Source organism: Pinus tabuliformis, chromosome 3_2 (assembly GCF_031772625.1).
Source record: "Pinus tabuliformis cultivar Carrire ecotype Pingquan chromosome 3_2, CPIR1, whole genome shotgun sequence".
Classification (NCBI taxonomy): Eukaryota; Viridiplantae; Streptophyta; class Pinopsida; order Pinales; family Pinaceae; genus Pinus; species Pinus tabuliformis.
Window position 1 is genome coordinate 1,084,041,966 of NC_142302.1, and position 20,373 is coordinate 1,084,062,338.

The following is a 20,373-nucleotide window of genomic DNA, read 5'->3' on the forward strand; positions in this document are numbered from 1 at the left end:
CCACCCTGAATCTTATATCACCAAATTGTTTTCACCTCCATTAAAAACATTTGCTCCATTCTGTGTCATTGATGTGGGATTCATTAAGGCCCTCCTGTGACGGATCACTTCTTGTCGACATCAGCTCATTATCCAAGAAGTTGATCTAGGAACACCCCATTCAGTACTTTGAAGCTTGCATGCCTCAATGGCAAGTTTCTCACTTCCGGCGACAGGTTTACATCAATGGCCTTTGACCGAAAGATTTTACGTGGTGTTCGATGCCAAGTCCTTTATTCACACCACGTGAATTGTACTGCATTACCTTGACGGTCATTATCATTATCGGTGATTCCTCTCACGCCCGTTAACGGCTTACATCATTGGCTGGTAATCAGGCGATGTCTTTCCATGTTCAACTCCAGAACATCTCTCACATGGATAGACTTGTACTTCAAGTGAAGATTGAACGAGATTGAAGACCCCGGATCTAGTTTCATCCATCTGGGTTGCGATATATATTCAGGAAAATAAAGACATTAAGTGTACATCATTGCTGCACAGATGATCATCCAATCAAAGGGATGATGGCTCTATCTAAATCATCAGTCTACACTCAGACGATTGTCTGTCCTATGTACATGAAAATGAATTTATAAAGCTGAGCATGGGAATGCCCGCCTCAGCTAGATCATGAAAATATTATGAAGATAATGTATTGTATTGTATCTTATTACAGGTCTCCTCCCAGCTTGAAAGAACTTCAGATCCTCATAATAAAGCATTTCACCCGACATCAAAAGATTAACTACCTCATGCTTTAGGGGGAAACTGTTATAGACATTTTTGGGCACTACAACCCCAAGCATGAAATGTCCATAAACCAAGGGCTCCTAAGTCCCTAAAAGTTTTGTTCTAACCCCTAAAGGAGCAAGGTCAACTGATTACAACTTCTCCCAGAAGTTCTCCATGAAAAACTGCTCATAATTGGTCAAAACAGGATCATTTCAGCTGCTCCACAAGCCAAGTGCGTTGCATCTCACCTAAGTAATCTGTGTGGGTGTGTTGCATTTCAAAAAACCCTTTTATGGGGTGCGATGGGTGAGAAATGACAAATGGTAGTGTCATTCCACGAGGAGGAGAGGCAATGCAAGCTTCCAGAAACTTCTCCTGTGACACTTGCCTCTCTGAATTCGACCAAGGATGAGTAAGAGATCATCAATCTGCAAGTGGAAGCAAGAAATATCAGAAGGAAGACACTAATCAAATCACAAGCTGACTCATCTCCCTTACAGATATCTATATATGGATCCCTCATCCCAGAGATCCGGAGGCTGGAATTTTGCATATTGTAAGGAATTGCTGTTGGTTTCTTGAGACAAACATCAGATTGTTGGGTGATCTAAGCTTTGTATGAGGTGAAGAGGGGCTTCCTTCCTGAGAGTTTGATGCTGGGTCAGAACAACTAGTTGTAACTCCTCTTGGCTCTTTCTTGTTTATCAATAAAAGTTATTCATGTTTTCCTCCATACTCTTGTGTCATTTATGTTTGCTGCATTTGTATGGTCAATTTACATCTGATCCTAGATTGTTTATGATTATAGATCCATGTTCTTGTATAGTGCTATGCTATTGTGATCTTACAGGTACTCTGTGAAGCTGGGCGTGCAAGGGAACAAGTAGCGAAAGGCTATCAAGGAAGAGAGAAATCGAACCAGGAGATTAGCACGAGACAAAGGTTGGTCTTCTTTGTTCCTCTCTATCTATACTTCATAAAGGAAAAACGAAAGTAGCTTTACTCTGTTTGTTTCTAAGGCAGCTATCACACCTTAGTGGGATAAGCAGTTTTGAGTAGACACTTTTCCCTGTAACAGCGGACCCCTACAATTGTGTGTGTAGGGTGGATAGAGTTGTAAACACTTGGAAGATATCAATAAAGAGAAATATTTTGCAATTTATGTTTCTTTGTTTTGTTGATGCATCTTAATATGTTATGTATGAATTTCCTTTATTATTCTTATGTGATGCGTGAATGAATGCAATTACATTAAATATTTGAACGCAGTTACGAATATCTGTTTACATGGTGTTAACCATAATTGTTTGATAAGGTAAGAAAGTCACTTAGATTAATTGGGGAATCTGCCGGCACGCTGCCATAACAGCACGAACGTACCTGAGCAGTAGGGTAGGGTTGCATGAAGGTTGATCATATCCTTTCGTAGAGGGATTTAAGGACGGAATAGAGGGCTCATCTTGCAAGCCCTAGAGCAAAGCAACCTACACGAAGGCAGGGATAGAAGGAATCAAACGACATCAAAACCATCTCAGGGTGTGGAAATTTGGTTCCAGCATCCCACCATACTGCGTCGGGTGAGCCTTCAATCCGCACTCCACAAACTAATGCTGAAAGGGCTAGAAGTGTAGGGATTTGTCTAGGTAATTAACGTTGAACCTGGGTGAGACCCCATCAAGCCAACAATTATTGATTAATTAATTATTCCTTGAGAAAAATAAGACAATTAATATTTTATCTGTTTATTTTTCATAACTGGGTCAAATATGACAAGGAATAGTAATTAATCAATGGTTTAATTAATTATTCCTAGAAGAAAATTAAATAAATAGTGATTTATTTAATTATTCTTCATCGGTTTAATTATAAATTACTTAAAAAATGTGGTTTATTAAGTAATTTCTCGCAGTGATTTTACTATGGTAAAATTGGCCTGACATGATGGTGTACTTCAATCCATCTAGTAAGTTAGGCTAGATGATCAATTTTTTGGTGATAAAAAATTTCCCCCCAACATACAAGTGTGAGGAGAAAAACATATTAGTGAAGTACGTTGTAAAGCCACAATCACTAGACAACAAAGTAGAGTTAGAGAGAGAGAGAGAGAGAGAGAGAGAGAGAGAGAGAGAGAGAGAGAGAGAGAGAGAGAGAGACCAATAGAGCTTAAGCGAAAGAGGATAGGGACAGAGGGGGTGAGACTAATGCAAGTCACCGTTCATGTTATGGTATCAGATCTCAGTGAGGTGGGGGAGGAATACCTATACTCACTGAGATAGCTTAGAATAAGAATAATGATGTGCCCAGAAACATAAAATTGAGCAATGAAGTACATGTTGAATGGTACTTGACACACTCACATAATTGAGCCAGAAAATAATACAATATGTCCCATATACATAATGCACCTAGAAAAATATAATCCAGGGAATACAATAATATTTTATTACATGAGATATAATGGCCCTTCTCTCAAAAAATGGGTGGGAAGGAGGGTAGAACAACTGAAGAAGCCCTGTTGAACAGGGAAGTGATTTACAAACTGAATGGATCATCTGAAGGAGATGAGCATGCTATGAGCAATGTGATCGGTAGGAACCAAACCCATGAAATATGTGGAACTGCATCTGAGGTTGTAGCATAATATGAAGGCATATGCACATGTGGGGGGATACTTGAAGGGCCACCCCCTCATGAGGTCTGAAACATCTCACAAACACCCTGGAATCACTGGTACAATCTGTTGCATCACTAGAACATCAAGTGTATGAATCACAAGCATGAAACAACCAAGTCAAGGGAAAATGATGAGTCCCTTTGCTTGATCCGAGGTGCCAAACAAGAATGGAAGCTGGAACCAAGATACACCACCCTCTAGGCCGTTCTTTTGGAATAAATGAGCTGATGTCCATGGAGTACTAAAAATGTATGTTTTTGATGATCATTTCAGTGGCTTTTCAGTAGAACTTGTAAACCTTTTTGCATCATGAACTTGGAAAACAATAAAGAATTATAACAAAACATGTGAGATTAATATGCAAGACTTAACCACTAATAATTGTCATTTTCCCGTGCAGGAAAGGGTGAAAACGAGGAGTTGTTGTTCCAAAGAAAAAGACAAGGACAAGGTAACTGTTGTCCCTTTAACGGGAGACCGAGTGCAAACAAGGCTAAGCAGATCAAAGCAAATTGGCCCTGCAAAGGAGGAGAAGACACCAGCTCGGCACAGGAGAAAAGGGATGATTAAGAATTAACGGTTTGGCGAATCCCTCAGGATCCTTGATCCTGAGGGATCGCTACTTAGAAATCTCCGTCGTCACCCTTATATAAAGGGACAACACTGTTAGCTTTAGAGGATTATGCTTTTATGTAATTTCTGTTAAGATCAAAACTTTGATCATTGAGTCTCGATAAGAACTGGTTCATTGTACTTTTGTTTCATGCATTAATACAAACTTGGTGATTATCTTATCTCTGCATCTGGATTAACCTAAAGCGGTGTACCCTTGGAGGCTAAGGACCCGGCCTCGGAGGACACTTGCTTTTGTATTACTACGATTTGATTTCTGCGTGATTTGCTTATCGTCGTTATTTGGTAATCTGATATGCTTTATAAGTTTACATCACATGCTCTGTTCAGATTAATTCATTAATATTTTTATAGACAGAACTGTTGTATTGACTTTGCCTTATATTACTGATCCTTTCAGAGTTGATTGAATATTATTAGTCTTAACCGAATATTGTTACTATTTTGTTACAGAGCTTTTGTGCTGTACATTCATGTTATAGAATTCATCTGAAAGTTGTGTTCTTTACGATTGTTGGATTCAGAAGTAATGCTATTCTATTTTGCAACACAGTCGTATTCCTTTTAATTAAGATTGATGCTAGATCAGATTACTATTCAAGTGTGTTGTGTGCGTATATGATTTCCAAGCAATGTTCCATAACTTATCAGTAATTAGTGTTGTTCCATTAGTGTGTGCTGTTGGATCTGCCTTAAGAGTGAAAGATTGTTGTTTGATTACGATGAGTGCATTTGAGTTAGTAGATTAAGCTTGGTTACTGCTCGCGAGACTTAGTTGTTTAATTGCTGTTCCATTTCAGAATTGTTGTTCCATTTTAGAATTGCTCTTCCATTCCAGATTTGATGTTCAATTTCTTATTTGTTGTTCCATTTTTCTATCTGCCATTCCATTTACTCGCATTTGTTGTTTTCGTGTGAGAGACGATCTAAGGCTGTAGTGAGCCTCGACATTTGTTGTCTAGCTCCCAAACCCATGGCCGTGCTCTAATTTCCTTTCCATCAGTTTCCAAAGGGATGGGTTATTGCTGTCGAACCCTTGACTGATAAGTTGCCTAGTTTTCCGAGTGTGTGATTTATGCTTTTGAAGTAACTTAGTTGTAGACAAGCATCTGTTTACTCTTGTATTTTTGAACGTTGTACTACTAGCATTACTCTGACAAATGATAGCCTTAGACTGAGACATTCTTTGAAATAACAAAATGCTCCCGGATTGACATATTAATGTGAGGTAATTAGAGGTGAAAGAGACCCTTTTTATAGCTCTACATTTTGGCGCCGTTGCCGGGGAAAGAGTGTAGCCATTTTCCCTTTTTTCAGAGTAGTGTACGAACCTGCTAGGGAAGAGTTGGATCTTAAAACGGAAGGTAAGAACCTGCGTACAGAGCATGTAAAAGCCCTACTCCACTGTTCGCTTTCCTAACAGATTTGATGTTGCTTTGTTTGAATAGAATTTAGTAGTTCATTTGAGTGCATGACTAAGCAGAAAAAACCAGAAAAGAATATCAAACCTCCACCCAAACCTGAAAAAGCTAAGGGGTCGGTGACCCTTGGTCGAACGACCTTCATAGACGAAATCTATAAGAAAACAGAATCTCAGCCATCAATAGGCCCCAGGAAAATAAATTCTAAACAGCCTACTAGTTCCCTTCAGGCCACAGGATCACCATCTGTAGCCTTTTCTGAGGTGCATAGTGAAACTGAATTGCAGGACTTTCAAGAAATTGAAAATTCTGCTCCATAACTATTGCAGGAACGGAATTTCAGCAACCTTTTTGAAGGAGAAGGAGAAACAGGGGAAACCGAGGAACCAAGACCTCCTATTGGAAAAAATCAGCCATTAAATAGCCCAGATAAGGGGAGCGCTGCAAAAATCATTGTTGAAGGAACCCAATCTCCTCAGACATCAGGTATTCTCATTATCCCAGATAAAGGAAGTGCTATTAAAACTATCCCTGTCAAAGTCATTCCCTCTCAACCTAGGAATACCCTCCTAGATATCCCAGAAGGTTACTGGCATATATTCGATCCTATGGCTCAGAACCAGCCAAACACTCAAACCTCTACATTACAATACCCTATAGTGGATTCTGCAGCAAATGCGCCCATGAAAGCAATCTCTCTTCAACATATCCCTACATTTCACGGTCTCACATCAGAAGATCCGGATGCATTTTTATTCGAATTTGATGTGTTGTGCAGGGGATATGATTACACCACCGATCCCCAGAAATTGAAATTATTTCCCTCTACATTAAAAGGGGCTGCTTTAAGATGGTTTATGGGATTAGGTGGTGGGGTCATAAACAATTGGGATCATAAACAATTGCTGACATCATTGATTTATGTATCAGGAGTTTGAGAGGCAACACAAGAGTAAAACCAGAAGAACATGATCGGTTTGTAAGAGATAACAAAATATCAACAGAAGGAGTAACATGTGTAGAAATTGGAAATTTATTAGAAAATTTTAAAACTGATATTCTGGGGACACTAACTACACAACTTGATATTATTCAGGCTAAACAGAAGCAAAAGGAGGCAGAACAGAATTTGGCGATCTTCTGTTCCCGATGCAGGAAAAAGCATAGTCACAAGGAATGTCCACTGGATATAGTCCAAACATGCGCCATCTGTACAAAAGATCACCTTACGGAGAGCTACCCCTCACTTCCTGGATTGAAAGGGTATATAAGGAAGCGGAAGAAGAACCAGAATCGGTGTACTTGATCAACTAGCGCCGCGAGTGGCAGCCGAGACAATCTGGTATGTTTCCATACCCAACTTCTTCCTTTCAGCCTCCACAGTATAATGCTCAACAATATAGTATGTGGCAAAGTTAGTCCCAACCCCCATTTTCAAACTGGTCACCACAGTCGTTTCCTTCTTCAAACCCATGGCTGAATCAGGCAAGCCAATCTGGTTGGCCGAATTTCCCTTGCACTCCACCATATTGGAAAAATAGCCCATATCCTCCACAATGGACTCCCCCTACTTCACAAAGTTCAGCCTGGAAGAAAAGATGGCAGAGACCGATGCACCAGCCAGTAGGAACTATTCCGCTCCCTCAACCTACTATGCCATCCTTACAACAAAATCCCCAGTCTAATATGAGACCGCAACTCCCAGCCCAACCCAACCCCAATCCAAATAACAGACCAATCCAATCTCTCCAAATCATAGAATCACCAGAAATAGGACCCGACCTGAGGGAGTGTAATGATCTTTAGTTACGATCTAGACGTATTATTGAAATTGAGGGAGTTAAAACAGTTCATATTGAAGATCAGTTACCAAGAGAACATCTGTTGCAACAAGAGGATGTGAATAAGCAGCAGACTCATAATTAAGCAACCACATCCTCTCCTCCGTTCCCAGAACGATTAGTCATACCTCGACCTTTACAGTACCCTAACTTTGACATTCTAGGAGAATTACAAAATCTGTACATAAAAATTCCATTCCTCCAAGCCATTCAAGACATTCCTATATACGCAAAAACTATCAAAGAATTGTGCATAAGAAACCAAGGAAGAATATAACAAATAATCCAAGAGTCCAAGTAGTCGGCACCTTATCTGATTTACTATCAAGGAAAGAAACACCCATTAAATATGAAGACCCAGGAAATCCAATTGTAACTGTTCAAATTTATGGTCAGACCCTGTCTAATGCCTTAGTTGATCTAGGAGCTGCAATTAATATTCTAACAACCACTACTTTCCAAAAGCTCAGCATTACATCTGTAGAACCCACCTCTACTTTGTTAGAATTGGCTGACTGATCTGTGGTTAGACCGGAGGGTACTCTACATGATGTTATGGTCTCTGTAGATTCCTGGGAATATCCAACCGATTTCCTGATAATTAATCCAAAAACCTGACTTGATGGACACCCGCTAATTCTAGGTAGACCTTGGCTTGCCACTGCTGATGCTTACATTGGCTGCCGGCAAGGAAATATGACCATAACCAAAGGACAAAATATCAAGAATTTAGTTCTATATCCTCTAGCACAGCCAAGCGTCGCAATAATTAAAACTAACAAGCACCCTGTATCATACCTTACTGATAACATTAGATCTCCATTAACTATACAAGAGGCACTTGATTTTAAAGACCAAACAGAAGATGATGCCATTAATAACTTCATTAGTCAAACTGAATCCGGATCCTGCACACAGTGTCACATGATAGAAGCAGCATTTGATAATGAATTAGAAGAAGATCCTCTGAAAGATACACATGATCAAGCAATACCTGTCACTTTTGTTGCAAATAGTAAAATTGTGGAAATTGAACTGGGAAAAACCTTAAATATTAATTCCAACCTCACACTTGAACAAGAAACGAAGCTCATCCATTTGTTAAGAAAATATCAAGAAGCATTCGCATGGGATTACCCTAATATGAAAGGAATTGATCCCAAATTATGTACACACCACATTTACATAGAAAAAGATGCCAGACATGTTCATCAACCGCAAAGGAGACTTAATCCTCATCTAAAAGATGTGGTAAAAGCTGAACTTCAAAAACTTTTAGATGTCAATTTTATCTATCCTATCTCCGATAGCAAATGGGTCTCTCCGCTTGTGGTGGTACCAAAAAATAATGGGAAATGGAGAATCTGTGTGGATTACAAGGAACTAAATAAAGCAACACAAAAAGACCACTTTCCTCTCCCATTCATAGACCAAGTATTAGATACTTTAGCAGGAAAGAAATTATTTTCTTTCCTGGATGGCTTCAGTGGATACAATCAGATTCAGATTGCCCCTGAAGACCAGGACAAAACTACTTTTACTTGTCCTTGGGGAACATTTGCCTATCGAGTTCTACCTTTTGGCTTATGTAATGCTCCTGCCACATTCCAAAGGGCTATCCTTAGCATTTTTGCAGATTTAATAAATGATGGACTTGAAGTATACATGGATGACTTTACACCATATGGAGATGATTTTGATCCAGCACTAGACACCCTAGAAAAAGTCCTACAACGCTAAATCGCTACCAGCCTTTGCTTAAGCCACGAAAAATGTTACATGATGATGACTGAAGGACTTATCCTAGGAAACTATATTTCAGCAGCCGACATTCAGGTAGACCTAGCCAAAATCCAAATACTTTTGTTATTCCCACTCCTACTACTCAAATAGAGGTACACAGCTTTCTTGGATTTTCTGGTTATTATAGACGATTTATAGAACATTATTCCCACATTGTTGCACCTTTATATGCACTAACTGGTAATGTTGATTTTCTTTGGACAGAAAAATGTGAGTGTGCTTTCAAGGATTTAAAGAAGCTCGTATCCACAACCCCAGTCCTTCGAGGACCAAACTGGGATTTGCCATTCCAGATATCATCTGATGACTCAGATACAACCATTGGCGCAGTCCTTGGGCAGGAAGAGGATAAAAAACCATATTCTATCTATTACATCAGCAAAAATTTATCCCCTGCTGAATTAAATTACACTGTTACTGAAAAAGAATTCCTAGCTGTAATACATGTTGTCAATAAGTTTAGACATTATATTACAGGCTATCCTGTTATCTTGTATATAGATCATTCTACCATAAAATATTTATCAAATAAGCCTGTCACAAATGCCAGAATAACTAGATGGTTGATTTTATTGCAGGAATTCGATATCACAATCAAGGATCGGCCTGGCAAAGAAAACCCTGTAGCCGATTTTCTCTCAAGAATGCCAAAGCCAATCGATGTAGCAGCAGTTGAAGATCAATTTCCGGATGAACATCTGTTTGCTATTGCCGTTCAAACACCCTGGTATGCAGATGTTTCCAATTACCTCGCAGTAGGTAAACTACCAAAACACCTAACCCCTAATGAGCGCAAACAGATTGTTCAGAAGAGTGCTCGATTCTCGTGGATTGGGGGCTATTTGTTTCACACAGGGGCAGACATGCATATCAGGAGATGTGTTCGAGAAGATGAAATCTTTGACATCCTAAAAGCCTGTCATGATGGACCATGTGGTGGACACTTCGCTGAGCATAGAACTGGACATAAAGTACTGCAGACAGGATATTATTGGCCCACGATTTTCAGAGATGCAAAGAAATTTTTCCAAGCTTGTGACAGCTGCTAGCGAGCAGGACGTCCTGTTCAATCTGACGAGATGCCTCTTGTTATCACCCAGGTTGTTCCCTATGACTCCCAAGGGAATACGGCCGGGGTAACCACTAACCAATCTTTGGACCACAGTTTCTAGCCAAACTATAATCAGAGAGGGCTCTCTCTTTATAATTTGTCTCTGTTTGATAGTATTTTTAGGCTAGCTATGTTGTTCAGACCTTTGTTTTGTGTTTGGTTGGATAATGTTTCAGTCAAGATATATGTGCTCTCATTAGAATGTTATATGTCATTGGGAAATGGAGTCAGTGGTCCTTTAACTGTTTTGAGGTGCTGTGTGATGCTGTAGTGATGCTGCAGAGCAAGGTTAGTGTCTGAGAAATAAACTTTCATAAAGTGATTGGGTGGGTTGTGTCCAGTTTATGCAAGGCAATTAAGAATCTTACAGTAAACTGTTAGAGAAAGACAGTGAGAATATTGACCTAGGAGCATTTAAGAATTTCTAGGTGATATTCATACATATAGAATTAACAGCTACATGAGCAATTAAGAATTCATGTTCGTGGTTAATTCTGAAGACAAACATTCACAGTAGTAAAAATTGAGTACAAGGTGTAATGAACAAATCCTGCACTATTCTTTTTCTTTACTGCTAGTTTAGTGTAACATGAAAGTGATTTGATAAAAACAAGAACAACAAGAACAAAGATTTAGGAAAAAACTTGTTATTTCATCAGACAGCACAGGAATTCTGCATCAACACATGAATCATCAGCAAGACACCATAGTTCCAGGAAATCACTGAGCTGATCTAGCTCTTTGTATTAAACAATTTTGAAATACAATCTACATGCCTCAAAGTGAAAAATTACCAACCCCTTATGCGTTACTAAGGGGAGTATATATACAAAGTTTACATAAGAAAATATCTGAATGGAGAGTGAATGCTTCATTAATAGCATGCCAACCGCTGGAGTGTAGCAGCTGAGAAAGTTAATGCTGTAATAACTTTTGTTGCCTTAGCTGTCAAAAAATAGTCAGAGCCTATTGTCTTGGTGGCAGTTGGAGTCGGCTGAGGGTACGCTGTCAAAATTTGCGCATTTCTTTCACCTTTTGGGCCGGCCGTTGTTGTCTATGTGCTGAGTCACATTTCAGCTGCTTTTAATGCTGACTTTATTATGATGTTGTCTTGTAGTGACCTGGAGCTGGCAGTGACTGAACAGCTGAAGCTACCGTGGCAGAATTTGAAGCATTTCTTGCCACCAATCCTCTTTGGGCATTTGATGCCTCCTAATCTTTATCAAGGTCTCATCGGCCTCTGTATATCTGTAGAAATTAGGAGGAGTCTCAAAAAGATGATTCACTTCATTCTCAATAAAGAACAGGCCTTCCAATTTGTCATATAAGCTCTGTCCTGAGGGAGGTCCTGTTTGTTTAGATGTACTGCCAGATGCAGTAATCTGATTCTCAAGGTATGTTTCCATTATGTTGGCAAATTGATCCCGGGAGACTAGTTTTCCTGCACCAGTTAGGAGGCTGGGCATGCCTTTTGCTTGCAGCACTGCCAACTTAACTTTGAATTCCTCCACATCTGCTGTGATCTCATAGCACTTCCTCTCCACAGTTTGCACATAGCTCCTGAGAGTTAGCACTTTCTTGGCAGTGAGGACAGCCTCTGTTCTGTTGGGAATGCCTATGGCTGCCAGTTCCTCCTTTTCCTGCCTGTTCAGGAAGTCTATCATTCTGTTGGCCTGCTCTGGTCTGTTTTGCAGCAGTGTTTTGGCCTTATTAATTTCTATTTGTGCTTGGCCCAACAAGTCCATCTGTTCATGCATTGTTTTTATTGATCTCCATTGTTGAGTGATGGATTGGCCTATTTTGGCCCATAGAATCCTTTTTATGTCTGCCATGGCTGTTTCTAGATTCAGCTCTTTTTCTAAGGCCTTTATCTTGTCCTTGAGGGCCTTTATCTCTCTGCCCTGTTCAGCCACAGTAACCTTCGACTTGTCATACTTGGCATCCAGTTCTGCCAATTTTTCCTTGGCCTTATTTATTTCATTGGCCTGGAGCTCCATTTCTTTGATGGCCCTGGTCAATTCCTCTACACTTTTGCTGGCTTCTGGAGCTGTTGTTGTTCCTGCTGCTTCTGTTGTGGGGGCCACTGTTGCCCCTGAAGTTGCTGATGTTGTGGAAGTAGTTGGAGGGGCTTGGGAAGTGGATTCTCCCTGTTTATCTTGTAGTGCTCCTTCCAGCTCTTTCTCCAATTCCCTGATCCTTTGGTCTCGCTGCATTAGGAGGTCTAGTTGGTCCTCAGCCTGTTTTTGCTTTTGCAGTTCTGCTGTTTGAGGGTGCTCTGTGGGCTGCAGCTTCAACCTCTTCTTTAATGCATTCAGGTCATCATCTTTCTTCTTCATGAGGGCCTTCACACCCGTTGGATCACTAGGATCATGTCCTAGATCAATGATGATCTCCTCAAGAGACTTTATTCTATTTTCTTTGGCCTGAGAGGACATTCTCTCAAAATCCAACTGGGTGTTGGTGTTTTTTAGGGACTCTTTCAGCTCATGGGCCATGGTGGCCTTCTCTACCAAGGTTGCATAGACCATCTCCCCAGCTTGCTTATGGAGTTCAATCTGGTCTAGGGGATGTATATCTCTGGCTAGGACCTCCACCCCTATCTTTACAAAATCTGCAGTTGTCTTAGGCTGCGGCCCTTTGGGCTTAAAGTGGCTGAGGAGCAATTTTTCCTGCTGAATGTCATATACCGACATTAGCCTTTCTTGCTGGGCTGGTATTGCATCTATGAATTGCTTGTAGACCTCAGCCCTTAGCAGCTCATTCTGAGCTTTTATTTGTTTGAAAGAAGCCTTAGTGCTTTTGGGCTTCTTGGTCTGCTAGGAAGAGGAGGACACCTCTAAGCCAAGTTGTAAACCTTGCTCCTGCTGAAAGGAGCTTGTTCCTGTGCGCTGGCTGTCCTCCCTGTTTTTCCTTGAGCTGTCAAGGAATTCTTCAGTGATGTCTTCCACCTCTGGGGAGTCTAGCCTTTGCCTTTTGGCTTCTGTTTGCTGGGAGGATCCACTAAGAGGAGTGGACTCTTCTCTATCTCTTTTTGTACCCCTTTCCTCATGTGCTGGGGTCTGCAAAATTGGGGCAGTCAATGGCTCAGTTTGAGGTGGTGGTGTTTGCAATATTGGAGCTGCTGGCAGCCCAGTTTGTGGTAAGACAGTTTGCCCTTGCTGCTGTTCTGGCTGCTTCTCTGTTTGCTGCCCTGTTTGCTGCTCTGTTTCAGGGGCAGGCTTTTCTTTCACTGTTTCCTCCTCTGCACCCATTATACCTTTGCCTTTGTCTGTCACCAGTGCTGATGTAGAGGGTGCCTGCGGTGCAGTCCTTGTGGCCGAGGTCCCTTCTCCTGCTGAGTGAGGCTGTTTGAGGGGTACCTGCTGCACAGAGTCTAGGTCAAAGGTCTTTTCAAGCTCCATCATATTCTTAAGCATTATTTCTTCTTCAGTTAGCTTTTCAACTAAAGTACCCTGTAGCCATTCTTGCTGGTTGGCATATTTCTCAATATGTGAGTATTGACAATGCCTATAACCTAGGAGTCTGTATTTGGTTCTTCTTGCAGAGATGACGCCCTCAGGGTCATAAGGGACCCACCGGAAACTGTATGACAGTTTATATTTGTCCTTGAGGATGAGGTCAACATCTTCCCATCCTTCTTTTTTATTCATGATAAATGGGCCCAACTGGTGTTTGAACTTGAGGTGAGCCTTCTTCCTGGAGCTGTGAAAATGGGTGAGGTCAGACTGAATCAATTGCCTATAATATTCCAAGGCAAATATCCTTATGGGCACATACTTTGGGAGTATAAAAGGACATAGCTCACAACCATAGATCCTGATGACTGTGTGTTCCTCATATAGGTACCAATCACCTATTTTACATTTCTTAGAGAGCTGCAGAGCCTTCTGTATCTCTGTTGACATTTTGGGAGGAGGGGACCTCATTAATAGGCAAGAGACTGGATACACAAATTAGTCAACAAACTCACAATAGGAATAGGGCGAGTTTGTGACATTGTGATAGACAGAGGTCCAGAAGATGACAGATCTTCTTTCCCCTCTATAATCCAGCTTTCTGATATGGCATGGAAAAGCCTCAGACTGATAATACATGAAGAGATGATAAATATAGGCTGAGTACTTGAAGACACCCTGCTTGTCCACTTTGCTCAGCTGATCATGAATCTTATTGGCAATGAACTTTCCAAAGTTGTATTTGCGGGCAGGGGGTTGGCCTGGGCTGTAAACAACCAGCAATACTAGCATGGTTTGATCCACATGCTCACTGGTGTTGTACCCCAGCACATAAGCAATCATGTCCAGGAGTAATCTGCCTTCTTTAGTGAAGTGGATACTCAAATAAGGAGGTGGCCCTGTAGGCTGGCACTCAGGTCTCATGAATGTCCCGGTGACCCTTTGAATCTCCTCACTGGTCATTTTGGTACCAGTGTCCAGCAGATAGTTCATAGAGAATGGGAACAACAGCTCTGTCTGGTCAAAATGCAGCATTTTGTTGATGGTCTCAGGGTTAATGTAGAAAAGGACCCTCCCAGATGGGGTGTTGATGGCCCTGTGGTGCACATCATAGTTCTCAGCACATAGGCGAATGATTTCAGGAAACACATTTACAGAGGGGAGACAATAGTATGGCAGGGTTGATTCACAGATGCCATATGTGTCATGACCCATCAGATAGTCCTCTCTCAGCTGTCTGAAGGTTTGCAAAAAATCTCTGTCTCCCACATAGTCTTCAATGAGGTAGTCCTGGTCAGCAAGAGATAAAGACTGCAAGTCTTTATTGGGTGGATTCAATGGAGCAACACTGAGAGCTGTGGGTACAGGGGCAGCCATTGTATGGTTTGATTTGGAGTGATATGAGTGCACTGGTTTGCAAATCTTTTAAGAGCTTAAGTGTTAGGCCAACTATGGACTAAGTCTGAAATGCCTTTTATAGTCAAAAACAGGCTTATTTCTGCAGTCTTGGTAGGTTCACAGAGATTGTGAATTGCTAGGGGTGAACTGCAGAGGGCGAGTGAGATTTACTTTGGTGGAAAAAATGCTGTTGGTCCACACCCGGCAAAAGGGAACAATGCCGGGCACCTTGAAGATAATTTCACAGTTTTGGCCCGCGAATTGCCTGTTTGAGTGCTGAATTTCTGGTTCTGAGGGTAAGCAGGTTGACTTGGCCCACTTTAGGTAGTAGGTGCAGACTTTAAATGGAATTCAACAGGTGTTTTAATGGCAATTTACAGAAAGATGGTATGCATGGGCCAAACAGAGGAATTACGGTGAATACCTGGATGAAACGCTTGAAAAGCCTGCAGGCCGAACTCTGGAGGTTGAATTGATGAATTTGAGCGGTTGGATTTTGAATTTGGAGGTCTGGAGGTGCTTTGGCAGCTGCAACGACTATCTCTTCCTTTACGCGAAAATGACATAAAAACTGCCCAAAACATGACTTTAACGACAAAATTCGGAAAATATGGGTAATTGGCGCCTTTCCACCGATGACGTCAGCATGACGTCATGGCGGGCCCGGGTACGGAGGATGATGTGGCTGCTGAGGTGTAGGCCAGGGTGGTAGGACATGGTGGCGGGTGGATAAGGTGGCAGGGCTACGTGGAGGATCATATGGCGCGGGGGCGGAGGAGGGCGCTACGTCATGCTGACGTAGTGATGACGTAAGGGAAGGCGGTAAAGGAACGGTGGTAAGCGGGTTCCCCGCGCCACCTTTGGGCAAAGGCGGTATCGGGGAGGGGGGCTCCGAACAACCCCACCGCCTGCCACGCGTCCCTTGTACGGGGCGGAAAACCACTTTCCCCGGACGCTAAAGGTCGGCAAGTCGGGGAGTGAAAATTACCGCCCACCGTTAGATCTGGGCGGCGGAGATCTGACGTCTGGCGGGTCCTCCAATGGATCGTGCAGGTTGGGGGCTCCCGCTGGCCTATTAAAATATTAAATTAAATATTTTCGGGTGGAGAACCTTAGGGTTAGGGGTTTTTGCATGTGTTTTGGGGATTTTTGGGTTTTTCAATTGTTTTATAAGGGAAAAGAGGTTTTTAGGAGTGGGTTTAGCAGGGGGAAAGGGGTTTTCTGTGTTTTTTGAGGAGAGGGAAGGTGAGGGCTTAGGGGAAAGGTTGTTGCTCATAACCAGAGGTTAGAGTAGCCCCAAGACAGGGTTGACCACAGCCCCTGGTGGACTGAAGTCTCCCTAAACAACTTATTTAGCTATAGTGCCAAAAGGGGGGAATATTTATACCATGTTTGGGGTTTATACACCATGGTGTTATAATAGTAGGGAAGGGGACATTTAGGGGATTTAGATAATAGAAGTTAGGGGTTAAGGTGAATGAGGAAAGTGAATGAGGAGTGATTTCATCAAGTGTATCTGAAAGTTACTTAGTTTAGGGAGTAGATCAAAATGAAAATATTTTTAGACAAGCAATGTGGCTTTTAAAGGAACAAGAACCACCATAAAACCTCAGATATTTTCATCAATCTCCATGGATGAAGGGATGTTAGTAATAAGAGTTAAAGAGGGAATTTGGGAAGTTAGACATGCTTCCTTTCTTTGCTGCACCCTGATGGAGAAGAGGAGCTTCTCAACCATTGATTTTTCTTTGTGGACATTTCAGCACACACTTTTTTGCAAGGAATGACATTTCTGCAACCCCAACTGCCTACCCATCTACTTTCCTAGCATTTTTTGTTTCTTCTTGGAGGGTGCACTTGGATTTGCAGACCCTTATTTGCCTTTTCTTTTCTTTGGCTTTTTCCTTTTGATTTTCTATCTACTGCTACCCTTATTTCTTCCAAGGTCCCAGATTATGCAGTTGGGAGCCTTACTTCTCTACCTAAGCTACTTGTCTGCCAAGATTAAACAGTTTGGACAGACTTCTTTCTCTATTCTGCAACTGAAAATTTAAAACATGGCATGATCCAGATTAGGCTGTTGGACCATCCATCAAAATTTAGACAACATCAAGCTATATACACAGATTGTTTTCTCTTGGAAATATGTGATCTTTGCATGATCAAAGCAGAACATATTTGGAACTTTTCATTGTCAATCATGAAATATGAAACCTATTGGTATAGGTAGCTAACAGTGGCTCCACATGGGGATGGTTTTTCATTTGAAAGACCAAGAACAGCAGGTCAGGATGCCTTGGCCCTTGACTGCTTCTACCAAACTTGAAGTATGCTGCTTTGAAATGCAAAATTGTGCTCTTCTTTCTTGGTAGATCTCTGAACCTATCTACCTTTTGCTGATAGTTAATAAAACTTGAGAAACTGCATTTTTACATCTTAACAGAAAATAGTATATACATCTGGATATGTACAAGGGAAACTCAGGCTGCACTTATGGGTAGCAGTCAAAATAGTGCTTCAGCATCCTGCCATTCACAGGACCTTCATCCAAATCAGTTTGATTAAGACTTTTAAGGAAATAGGTGTTGTTTCCTTGTACTACTTGGACAGCAAATGGTCCTCTCCAAAGGGAATCAAATTTTCCATGTTTCCCTTTATCTTCTCTCCTTGAGTCCCATTTGAGGACTTTGTCTCCAACACTAAAGTCTTCTGCCTTAGTTCTTCTATCAAAGGCCTTCTTTAATTTTTCTTGTAGAACTTGAACTCTGCTGAAAACTTGGTCTCTGGTTTGCTGTAAACATATGATTTGATTGATCCTTCTTTGCATATCATTTGGTTCAGCTTGGCTTTCTTGAAGAAGTTTCATAACAGGAACCCCTAGTGATGAAGGAAATTTGGCTTCTAATCCATAAACCAACTCATATGGGCTGGTCCCAATCGATCTTTTGGTTGTTAGTCTATCTGCCCATAAGGCATTAACCAGCTTCTTATGCCAATTCTTCTTGTTCTCTTCTAGCACTTTCTTTATAATGTTTACCAGGCTTTTATTTGATGATTCAGCAAGGCCATTTCCTTGGGGATAGTATGCAGTAGAATGGCCCAAGGTAATGTGAAATTTGTGGCAGAAATTCACCATCTTTTTGGATCTGAAGGCAGCAGCATTGTCTGTTATTATTTTGTCAGGGCAGCCAAATCTAGCCAATATGTTATTCTCCAAAAACTGAATAATTGTTGAATCATTTGCTTGTCTGCATGGAGCAGCTTCAATCCACTTGGTGAAGTAGTCTGTAGCTGTTAGAATCCACCTGTGTTGGCCTGAAGATGAGGGATGAATTTCCCCAATGAAATCCAAGCCCCATTGTTGGAAAGGCCTCTCTGTTGCAATAGGCCTTAAGGGAAGTGGCAGCAACTGCCTCTTTCCCTCAAACACTTGACATTTATGACATGAGGTGGTAAATTTCTTGACATTAGAGAACATGGTGGGCTAGTAGTTACCAGCCCTTAGTATTTTATCCAGTGTGGACTTCCAGTACAAGTGTCCACCACAGTCACCTGCATGAAATTCTTTTATGATATTGTCAGTTTCATTTTCAAGTAAGCAGTTTAGCAATATCCCTTCATGGTTTTTCCAAAATAAATTTCCATCCATAACACAGAATTTAGAATATTTCATTTTTAAGAACCTACATTTAGTTCTGGACAATCCTGGGGGAGCACATAGGTTTTGCAATACATAACATATATCAGAGTACCAAGGGGATTGTTCAAAGGCTACATTGATATTTGGAGTCGCCAGCTCCAGTTCACTGTCCAGCTGGTTTATGTCTAAGGCTTGGAAGTTTGCTTCTGTCATTAGTTTGGCCAAACCTTGCCCTTTTATTAGTTTTGTAGGTTTTATCTCAATGTCAAATTCCAAGATGTTGGCAATCCATTTTCCTCTTCTGCCCTCTAGGTTTTCTTGAGTGAGTATGTCTTTTACAATAGGACTTATCACATATGCTACAACATGGGAATAAAGGATGTAAATCCTAAAGTCTTTAATGGCTTTGACCAAAGCATAAGCTTGCTTTTCCATGATTTGATATTTTAAAGGTGCATCTCTAAGAGCTCTGCTAAAGAAAGCAATTGGCTTTTCATTTCCTTGGTCATATTTCTATAACAAAACAACAACAATAGTATGCTGGGAGGCAAAAGAGAAAATGATAAATTCTCTGTCAAATTGAGGATTGGTCAAGACCGGGGTTTGGGTAAGAGCCAGCTTTATACCTTCAAAGGCTTGATTTGCTTCAACTGTCCATTTCACTTTTGAATCTTTCTTTAGCATGTTATTTAGTAATCTGATTAGTTCTGCTAAGTTTGGGATAAACCTTCTCAGGAAATTGATTTTTCCCAAAAATCCCTGCAATTCTTTGATATTTGTTGGGTGGGGCATTTGTAGAATAGCTTGTATCCTATCTGGATCAATTCTTATGCCATCCTTTGAAATGATATGTCCTAACAGTTTACCTTCTTCCAAACCAAATAGAGACTTCTTGGGATTCAAGGAAATTCCATATTTCCTACATGTTAAGAAAATCTGCCTCAAGTGTTTTAAATGTTCTTGGTCAGATTTTGAAAAAGGTGTGAGGTCATCTAAGTAAATGACTAAAAATTCATGAATCTCCTTTGCAAAAGCAATATCCATTGCTCTTTGAAAAGTTTCCCCTGCATTTTTCAGTCCAAAAGGCATTTTTACATATTTGAAAGTTCCCCATGGGGTTGTGAATGCAGTTTTGTCTTGATCATCAGGGTGTACTAAGATTTGATTAAATCCTGAGAATCCATCAAGTATTGAGATCCTTGAGGCCCCTACCACTCTTTGGAGGATGTGATCCATCATAGGTAAGGGATAATTATCTTTGAGGGATGCTTGATTCAAGTTCCTAAGATCCACACAAAGCCTTATTTCTCCAGTTTTCTTTCTTGTGGGAACTAAGTTTGAAATCCATTCAGAGAATCTGATAGGTGCTATGATGCCTGCCTTGAACATTTTCTGTACCTCTTGTTCCATTGCTGGGAGAAGCATAGGATTGATCCTCCTTAATTTTTGTTTAAAGGGTTTTTTATCAGGCTTGAGAGGAATAGTATGCTGGATAACAGAGGTGTCATAGGACTTTAGGTCCTCATAACTCCATGCAAAAACATCCTGGAACTCTATAAAGAGGTCAATGTATTTAGGCTTTTGATCAGGAGGTAGAGATGCAGACAATTTTATTATTTTGGG